Below are 10,286 nucleotides of genomic sequence, written 5' to 3' on the forward strand. Positions count from 1 at the left end.
CATAGATTGCACAAGGGATGTTGTTACTGTCGGCTTAGATGATATGACTCATGAGTTTAATTTCTCTAAATTTAGTAAACAACACCGTGAAGAAGAATTGCCTAGTAAGGATGAAATTATTGGTCTTTCTTCTGTTGTCGTACCTCCTAGTGATCCTTTAGAACAATATTTGCTAGACCATGAGAATGATATGTTTATGAATGAAAGAAGGGAAATAGATGAAGTATTCTTTAAATAGGAACCTATTCTGAAACACAATTTGCCTGTTGAAATCCTAGGGGATCCCCCTCCACCTAAGGGTGATCCCGTGTTTGAGCTTAAACCGTTGCCTGATAATCTTAAATATGCTTATCTTGATGAAAAGAAGATATATCCTGTTATTATTAGTGTTAACCTTTCAGAGCATGAAGAAGAAAGATTATTGAAAACTCTGAAGAAGCACCGTGCTGCTATTGGATATACTCTTGATGATCTTAAGGGCATTAGTCCCACTCTATGTCAACATAAAATAAATTTGGAAGCAAATGCCAAACCAGTTCGTGATCCTCAACGACGTCTGAATCCTAAAATGAAAGAAGTGGTAAGAAAAGAAATACTAAAGCTTGAGTATTCTATAGTCTCACCTAAATAGCTTGGCGTAATCATGGTCATAGCTGTTTCCTGTGTTCCCTAAGAAGGGAGGTATTACTGTTGTTCCTAATGATAAAGATGAATTGATTCCACAAAGAATTATTACAGGTTATAGGATGGTAATTGATTTCCGCAAATTAAATAAGGCTACTAAGAAAGATCATTACCCCTTACCTTTTATTGATCAAATGCTAGAAAGATTATGCAAACATACACATTTGCTTTCTAGATGGTTATTCTGGTTTCTCTCAAATACCTGTGTCGGCTAAAAATCAATCAAAGACTACTTTTACATGCCCTTTTGGTACTTTTGCTTATAGACGTATGCCTTTTGGTTTATGTAATGCACCTGCTACCTTTCAAAGATGCATGATGGCTATATTCTCTGACTTTTGTGAAAAGATTTGTGAGGTTTTCATGGACGACTTTTCCGTCTATGGATCTTCTTTTGATGATTGCTTGAGCAATCTTGATCGAGTTTTGCAGAGATGTGAAGAAACTAATCTTGTCTTGAATTGGGAAAAGTGCCACTTTATGGTTAATGAAGGTATTGTCTTGGGGCATAAAGTTTCTGAAAGAGGTATTGAAGTTGATAAAGCCAAGGTTGATGCTATTGAAAAGATGCCATGTCCCAAGGACATCAAAGGTATAAGAAGTTTCCTTGGTCACGCCAGATTTTATAGGAGGTTCATTAAGACTTCTCAAAAATTTCTCGGCCTCTGACTAATTTATTACAAAAAGATATACCATTTGTCTTTGATGATGATTGTGTAGAAGCATTTGAAATACTTAAGAAAGCATTAGTCTCTGCACCTATTGTTCAGCCACCTGATTGGAATTTACCCTTTGAAATTATGTGTGATGCTAGCGATTATGCTGTAGGTGCTGTTCTAGGGCAAAGAGTTGATAAGAAATTAAATGTTATCCATTATGCTAGTAAACTCTAGACAATGCTCAAAGAAATTATGCTACTACTGAAAAAGAACTTTTAGCAGTTGTATTTGCTTGTGATAAGTTCAGACCTTATTATTGTTGATTCTAAAGTAACTATTCCACACTGATCATGCTGCTATTAAATATCTTATGGAGAAGAAAGATGCTAAACCTAGACTTATTAGATGGGTTCTCCTTGCTACAAGAATTTGATTTGCATATTGTTGATAAAAAGGAGGTGAGAACCCCGTTGCAGACAACTTATCTAGGTTAGAGAAACGTTCTTGATGACCCACTACCTATTGATGATAGCTTTCCGATGAACAATTAAATGTCATAAGTACTTCTCGTAGTACTCCTTGGTATGCTAATTATGCTAATTATATTGTTGCTAAATTCATACCACCTAGCTTCACATACCAACAAAAGAAAAAGTTCTTCTATGATTTGAGACATTACTTTTGGGATGACCCACATCTTTATAAAGAAGGAGTAGATGGTGTTATTAGATGTTGTGGACCTAAGCATGAATAGGAACAGATCCTACGCAAGTGCCACTTCGAAACTTATGGAGGACACCACGCGGGAGATAGAACTGCACATAAGGTATTGCAATCCAGTTTTTATTGGCCTACTCTCTTCAAGGATGCCCATAAGTTTGTCCTATCTTGTGATGAATGTCAAAGAATTGGTAATATTAGTAGATGTCAAGAAATGCCTATGAATTATTCACTTGTTATTGAACCGTTTGATGTTTGGGGCTTTGATTATATGGGACCTTTTCCTGCCTCTAATGGATATACACATATTTTAGTTGCTGTTGATTACGTTACTAAGTGGGTAGAAGCTATTCCAACTAGTAGTGCTGATATTAACACTTCTATTAAAATGCTTAAAGAAGTTATTTTTCCTAGGTTTGGAGTCCCTAGATATTTAATGACTGATGGTGGTTCACATTTTATTCATTGTGCTTTCCGTAAAATGCTTGCTAAATATGACATCAATCATAGAATTGCATCTCCGTATCACCCACAGTCTAGCGGTCAAGTAGAATTGAGTAATAGAGAACTCAAATTAATTTTGCAAAAGACTATCAATAGGTCTAGAAAGAATTGGTCCAAGAAACTTGATGATGCATTATGGGCCTATAGAACTGCATATAAAAATCCTATGGGTATGTCTCCGTATAAAATGGTTATATGGAAAAGCATGTCACTTACCTCTCGAACTAGAACATAAGGCATATTGGGCTATTAAAGAGCTCAACTATGATTTCAAACTTGCCGGTGAAAAGAGGTTATTTGATATTAGCTCACTTGATGAATGGAGAACCCAAGCTTATGAAAATGCCAAGTTGTTTAAAGAAAAGTTAAAAGATGGCATGACAAAAGGATACAAAAGCGTGAGTTTAATGTAGGTGATTATGTATTGCTATACAACTCTCGTTTAAGATTTTTTGTAGGAAAACTTCTCTCTAAATGGGAAGGCCCCTATGTTATCGAGGAGGTCTATCGTTCCGGTGCCATAAAAATCAACAACTTCGAAGGCACAAATCCGAAGGTGGTAAACGGTCAAAGAATCAAACATTATATCTCAGGTAATCCCATAAATGTTGAAACCAATATTATTGAAACCGTAACCCTGGAGGAATACATAAGGGACACTTTCCAGAACGTTTCAGACTCCGAAAAGGAATAGGTATGTGGTACGTAAGTAAACCGACTCCAAAACAATTTTTAAGGCAATATTTCTCCGTTTTGGAATATTTAGAAAAATAGAAAATTAAGTAGCAGTCCGGGAAGGACACGAGGGCCCCACGAGGGTGGAGCACGCCCCTACCTCGTGAGCACCTCGTGTGCCTTCCGGACTCCGTTTTCTTGCACGATACGTATTTTGGTCGGTAAAAATTCATTATATATTCTCCCGAAGGTTTTGACTCCCGTATCACGCAAATTCCTCTGTTCTTGTTTTTCTGAGCTGTTTTTAGCAGCACAGACATCATGAGATTATCTCTTAAAGACGCTTAGAGAGGCTCGTTCTGACAAGATGTTGCCAGCACGGGGACGAACCGGGGGTAAAGGGAAAGCTCAAATGTTGGATATCCATGACAACATTACTTGTATTCAGATATAAAAATAAATCATCTAAAACCCCACTGGTCCAACCGTCGGTGCAATTCCCTTGAATCGCGAGACCATTCAACTAACTACATACGAGCCCTGCACCTACTTGATTCTTATGACGTTCACGCCCACACGGTCATAGAGAATGGTCTCAGTATAGGTATAATCTTAACTAATAGTTGAATCCTCCGTGGCGTTATTAACTGTCCCATAATTTAGCTAGCCGAGGAGTGAGCTCCAAAAGCTAAATAGTCACCTCTCTCTGCTTCCACTCACAAGCATGCAAAGATTTGTATCACCTACTCACTTCCGAGCTGGGTTCACGATGGGGGAACTACAGAGCTCAGCTATTCCAAACTCGGTTATCCCTTCCAATGTTAGATTTCTTTCTTATGAAAATATGAAGAGGAGTGTCACTTGTTCTCCACGAGCTATGAAACACCCTTGGGTGCAAGGAGCTTTAGCCGTCACAGGAAAGCTTCGTAAGGAAACAATGGACCTCAAGCAGCAAGTCAACAAGCTCGAGGAGGAGAATCGTATCCTGAGAGGAATCATCGCCAAGAATATTTCACCAACAACAAAGAAGGAGACATAATCACATGGGTATGGGCACTCCCCTTGGCAACCGCCAAGCTTGGGGGAGGTGCCCCGGTATCGTATCACAATCACAACTCCTATCTTTACCGTTTTCCTTAGTTCGATCCTATTAGTAGTATTTTGATCTAGTAGAATAAAGTTTATGGCATGATCTAGTTTTTGAGTTTTGCTTTATGATCTCTCTATGTAATCGAGTCCGTGAGCTATATAATAAAGATTAGTGTTGAGTCAAGGGCTTGATTTTCTTGCTATGATCTTGGGTGAATAAAAGAAAAGAGAAAAAGAATAAGAAGAAACAAAAGTTCATATTGATCTTATTGATAGTAATGACTTCACATAGAAAGAGTGTGATGATTAAAAGTTGTTGGGAGTTGGCAGACATAGCTTTGGTCATCGTTGCAATTAATAGGAAGTAATAAGGAAAGAGAGGTTTCACATATAAATATACTATTATTGACATCTTTTATGATTGGGAGCACTCATCAAAATATGACATGCTAAAGAGTTGATGTTGGACAAGGAAGACAACGTAATGGGTTATGTTTTCTTATATCTGAGATAAAGTATGTTGTCATGGATCATCCAACATGTTGAGCTTTCCTTTCCCCCTCATGCTAGCCAAATTCTCAGCACCAAGTAGAGATACTACTTGTGCTTCCAAACACCCTTAAACCAGTTTTGCCATGAGAGTCCACCATATCTACCTATGGATTGAGTAAGATCCTTCAAGTAAGTTGTCATCGGTGCAAAGCAATAAAAATTGCTCTAAATATGTATGATTAGTGTGGGAGAAATAAGCTTTATACGATCTTGTGATGTGGAAGTAATAAAAGCGACGGACTGCATAATAAAGGTTCATATCACAAGGGGCAATATAAAGTGACGTTCTTTCGCATTAAGATTTTGTGCATCCAACCATAAAAGCGCATGGCAACCTCTGCTTCCCTCTGCGAAGGGCCTATCTTTTATTATTATCTTCTACCTTATGCAAGTGTCATGGTGATCTTCACCTCTCCCTTTTTCATTTTATCCTTTGGCAAGCCCAGCATGTTGGAAAGAACCTGATATATCTAATTGGATGTAGGGGGCATGAGTTATTATTGTTGACATTACCCTCGAGGTAAAAGGTTGTGGGGCGAAACTATAAGCCCCTATCTTTCTCTGTGTCCGATTAAAACTCCGTAACCACAAGTATTGCGTGAGTGTTAGCAACTATGAAGGACTAGATGATAGTTGAGTATGTGGACTTGCTTTTTAGCTCTGACATAGACTCTTTCTGATGTTATGATAAATTGCAATTGCTTCAATGACTGAGGTTATAGTTTGTTGGTTCTCAATAAGGTTTCTGATTCATACTTTTGCATTGTGAATAGATCATCACTTGAACATAAGTAATCATATGACAATATCTATATATGTTGCTGTTATGAGAATAATCATGATGCCTTCATGTCCGTATTTTATTTTTATCGACGCCTCTACCTCTAAACATGGGGACATATTTATTGTTATCGGCTTTCGCTTGAGGACAAGCGAGGTCTAAGCTTGGGGGAGTTGATACGTCCATTTTGCATCATGCTTTTATATCTATTTATTGCATTATGGGCTGTTATTTCACATTATGTCACAATACTTATGGCTATTCTCTCTTATTTTACAAGGTTTACATAAGGAGGGAGAATGCGGCAGCTGGAATTCTGGGCTGGAAAAGGAGCAAATATTAGAGACCTATTCTGCACAACTCCAAAAGTCCTGAAACTCCACGGAATACCTTATAATAAATAATGAAAAATCCTCACCAAAGATGAAGACCAGGGGGCCCACACCCTTTCCACGAGGGTGGGCCTCAGCAGCACGGAGTAAGAGGCACACGCCCAGTGCATGACGGCAAATGGACAGCGTCTCCGGCATTAGGGAGGAGGGCGGCTGTGTGAAATTGGTGGGGGCGCCATGGAGGAGGGGCTGAGGTTTCGCGGCTCGGGAGAAGGGAGCTTCCGGGAGAAGGTGATTTGGCGCCCACGAGGTATGAATGGGGATTGGGAGGGGAGTGGAACCATGTTTTACGGACGCATTTGTCTGAAATGTGAGGGGAGTTACAGTTCTACCCCTGCCTTTAGGCTTCTCGGCTTGGGTCTGTGTACTGAGGGTCGGGGATAGTAGAGTAACTTTGCTTCTCCCCAAATAGTGGGCGGGAGCGATTTCGGGCGAGGAGGGCGTGTTTTGAAATATAGTGGGCGCGAGCGATTTCAGGCGAGGAGAGCGTGTTTTGAAATAGTGGGCGCGAGCTATTTCGGGCGAGGAGAGCGTGTTTTGCCGACCATGGTTTATGAATTATTCGGCACATGTCATTTCGACCGAGGAGAAATGATTAAAAATAAAAAAAGGTGCAATGCTGGTTAATTTGCTTCAAGCCATTCGGAATAGTGTAGACTGCACTGCACATAGCTCAGTGCAATCTATGCTATTCCGCAAGGCTTGAAGCTAATCAACATGTAGGTGAGCATTGCAACTCTTCATCATTGTCTGTGCACTCACGGCTTATAAACCGCTCATACTGCCTCTCTCTTGGCGAGGTGGGACTAAAAACAGCTTGCCATAAACTCATTAGTACCGGTTCGTGGTAAGAACCGGCACTAAATGGTGATGGTGGGGCCATAGCCTGACCGCAGGCTGATGCAGCCTCTTTAGTACCGGTTCGTGGCATGAACCGGTACTAAAGGTTCGCCACGAACCGGTACTATTGATCGCCGCCACGAACCGGCACTAATGTACACATTAGTGCCGGCTCTAATTCAAACCGGCACTAATGTGCTTCACGTTTGACCCTTTTTCTACTAGTGTTAAAATCATGATGACAAGTTTCATGGATATCTTTATTCTTTATAGCATACGTGTCATCACAATAATCATCATAAATAGGAGGCATGCTTTCATCATAATAAATTTGCTCATCAAAGCTTGGGGGACAAAAAAATATCTTCATCAAACATAGCTTCCCCAAGCTTGTGGCTTTGCATATCATTAGCATCATGGATATTCAAGGAATTCATACTAACAACATTGCAATCATGCTCATCATTCAAAGATTTAGTGCCAAACATTCTAATGCATTCTTCTTCTAACACTTTGGCACAATTTTCCTTTCCATCATACTCACGAAAGATATTAAAAAGATGAAGCGTATGAGGTAAACTCAATTCCATTTTTTTTGTAGTTTTCTTTTATAAACTAAACTAGTGCTAAAACAAGAAACAAAAAGATTTGATTGCAAGATCTAAGATATACCTTCAAGCATCACCTCCCCGGCAACGGCGCCAGAAAAGAGCTTAGTTGACGGGGTGTGAGTGCCGCTTACCTAGCCTCCCGGCAACGGCGCCAGAAAAGAGCTTGATGTCTACTACACAACCTTCTTCTTGTAGACGTTGTTGGGCCTCCAAGTGCAGAGGTTTGTAGTACAGTAGCAAATTTACCTCAAGTGGATGACCTAAGTTTATCAATCCGTGGGAGGCGTAGGATGAAGATGGTCTCTCAAAAACATATCTGTGTGTGTCTACTTCTGTAATACAATCGTGTTTAAGTTAAGTCGCGAAGTAATGGTGACAGTGTGTGATGTTGTGAGTGAATATAGGTTTTTCTTATGTAATAATGTTGAAAATATAAAAACTCTCTCTATATAATTATATATATATAAGAAAGAATGTGGTCCGTAGTAATTTCAAGTAAAGATATGTCGTCATCTGTACTCTGTATTATGTATGCATAGCAAACTGTTGGTGTAGTATGTATGTTCTACGTGACCTAGTGATCTCGAATGTACTATGGATCTGTATTTAACTTTGTTGATGTAGCGTACGTCTCCACGGCCTCTCTATGCCGATCAAGCACCTATATCTCACCTCTCTTTTTAAGCACACGTTCAGGTCCCTGTGATGTCTATCCCGGAACTCCGATCCAGCATTATATATATTATCTCTCTTTCAGCACGACGGTTGTTTGTGGGTTTACTAGTCTATGTGACGTATGCTGTACGCAGTGTGACGTAAAGACTGGCATACGAATTATTATGTACTGCACCTAAGTGGGTATCATAGCGTGGTTTCTTACCAAGGTTATATATCTATATGTACTACCGTCGCAGGGCTTCGCCTAAGCACCTACAATATTATTGAGGACTATGGTGAGGGGGCACCGCACACGGCTAAGAATATGATCACGTGGATCAACTTGTGTGTCCAATGGGGGTGCCCCCTGCCCCCGTATATAAAGGATCAAGGGGAGGAGGCCGGCCGGCCCTCTATGGCGCGCCAAGGAGGAGTCCTCCTAGTAGGAGTAGGACTCCTACTAGGAGGGGGAAAGAAGTGGGGAGGGAGAGAAAGGGGGGCGCCGCCCCCTCTCCTAGTCCAATTCGGACCAGGGGGGAGGAGCGCGCGGCCCACCTTTGGCTGCCCCTCTCTCTCTCCACTAAGGCCCATATGGCCCATTACTTCTCCCGGGGGGGTTCCGGTAACCCTCCGGCTCTCCGGTTTTCTCCGAAATCACCCGGAACACTTCCGGTGTCCGAATATAGCCGTCCAATATATCAATCTTTATGTCTCGACCATTTCGAGACTCCTCGCATGTCCGTGATCACATCCGGGACTCCGAACTAACTTCTGGTACATCAAAACTCATAAACTCATAATATAACTGTCATCGAAACCTTAAGCGTGCGGACCCTACGGGTTCGAGAACAATGTAGACATGACCGAGACACGTCTCCGGTCAATAACCAATAGCGGAACCTGGATGCTCATATTGGCTCCCACATATTCTACGAAGATCTTTATCGGTCAGACCGCATAACAACATACGTTGTTCCCTGATCGGCTCCTACATATTCTACGAAGATCTTTATCGGTCAGACCGCATAACAACATACGTTGTTCCCTTTGTCATCGGTATGTTACTTGCCCGAGATTCGATCGTCGGTATCCAATACCTAGTTCAATCTCATTACCGGCAAGTCTCTTTACTCGTTCTGTAATACATCATCTCGCAACTAACTCATTAGTTGCAATGCTTGCAAGCTTAAGTGATGTGCATTACCGAGAGGGCCCAGAGATACCTCTCCGACAATCGGAGTGACAAATCCTAATCTCGAAATACGCCAACCCAACATGTACCTTTGGAGACACCTGTAGAGCACCTTTATAATCACCCAGTTACGTTGTGACGTTTGGTAGCACACAAAGTGTTCCTCCGGCAAACGGGAGTTGCATAATCTCATAGTCATAGGAACATGTATAAGTCATGAAGAAAGCAATAGCAACATACTAAACGATCGGGTGCTAAGCTAATGTAATGGGTCATGTCAATCAGATCATTCACCTAATGATGTGATCCCGTTAATCAAATAACAACTCTTTGTCCATGGTTAGGAAACATAACCATCTTTGATTAACGAGCTAGTCAAGTAGAGGCATACTAGTGACACTCTGTTTGTCTATGTATTCACACATGTAGCATGAATAATAAACATTTATCATGAAATAAGGAAATAAATAATAACTTTATTATTGCCTCTAGGGCATATTTCCTTTAGTCTCCCACTTGCACTAGAGTCAATAATCTAGATCACATCACCATGTGATTAACATCGATAGTTCGCATCATCATCATGTGATTAACACCCATAGTTCACATCGCCATGTGACCAACACCCAAAGGGTTTACTAGATTCAGTAATCTAGTTTACATCGCTATGTGATTAACACCCAAGGAGTACTAAGGTGTGATCATGTTTTGCTTGTGAGAGAATCTTAGTCAACGGGTCTGCCACATTCAGATCCGCATGTATTTTGCAAATTTCTATGTCAACAATGCTCTGCATGGAGCTACTCTAGCTAATTGCTCCCACTTTCAATATGTATCTAGACCGAGACTTAGAGTCATCTAGATTAGTGTCAAAACTTGCATCGGCGTAACCCTTTACGACGAACCTTTTTTCACTTCCATAATCGAGAA

The sequence above is a fragment of the Triticum urartu genome, chromosome 2 (genome assembly GCF_003073215.2).
Source record: "Triticum urartu cultivar G1812 chromosome 2, Tu2.1, whole genome shotgun sequence".
Taxonomy (NCBI): Eukaryota; Viridiplantae; Streptophyta; class Magnoliopsida; order Poales; family Poaceae; genus Triticum; species Triticum urartu.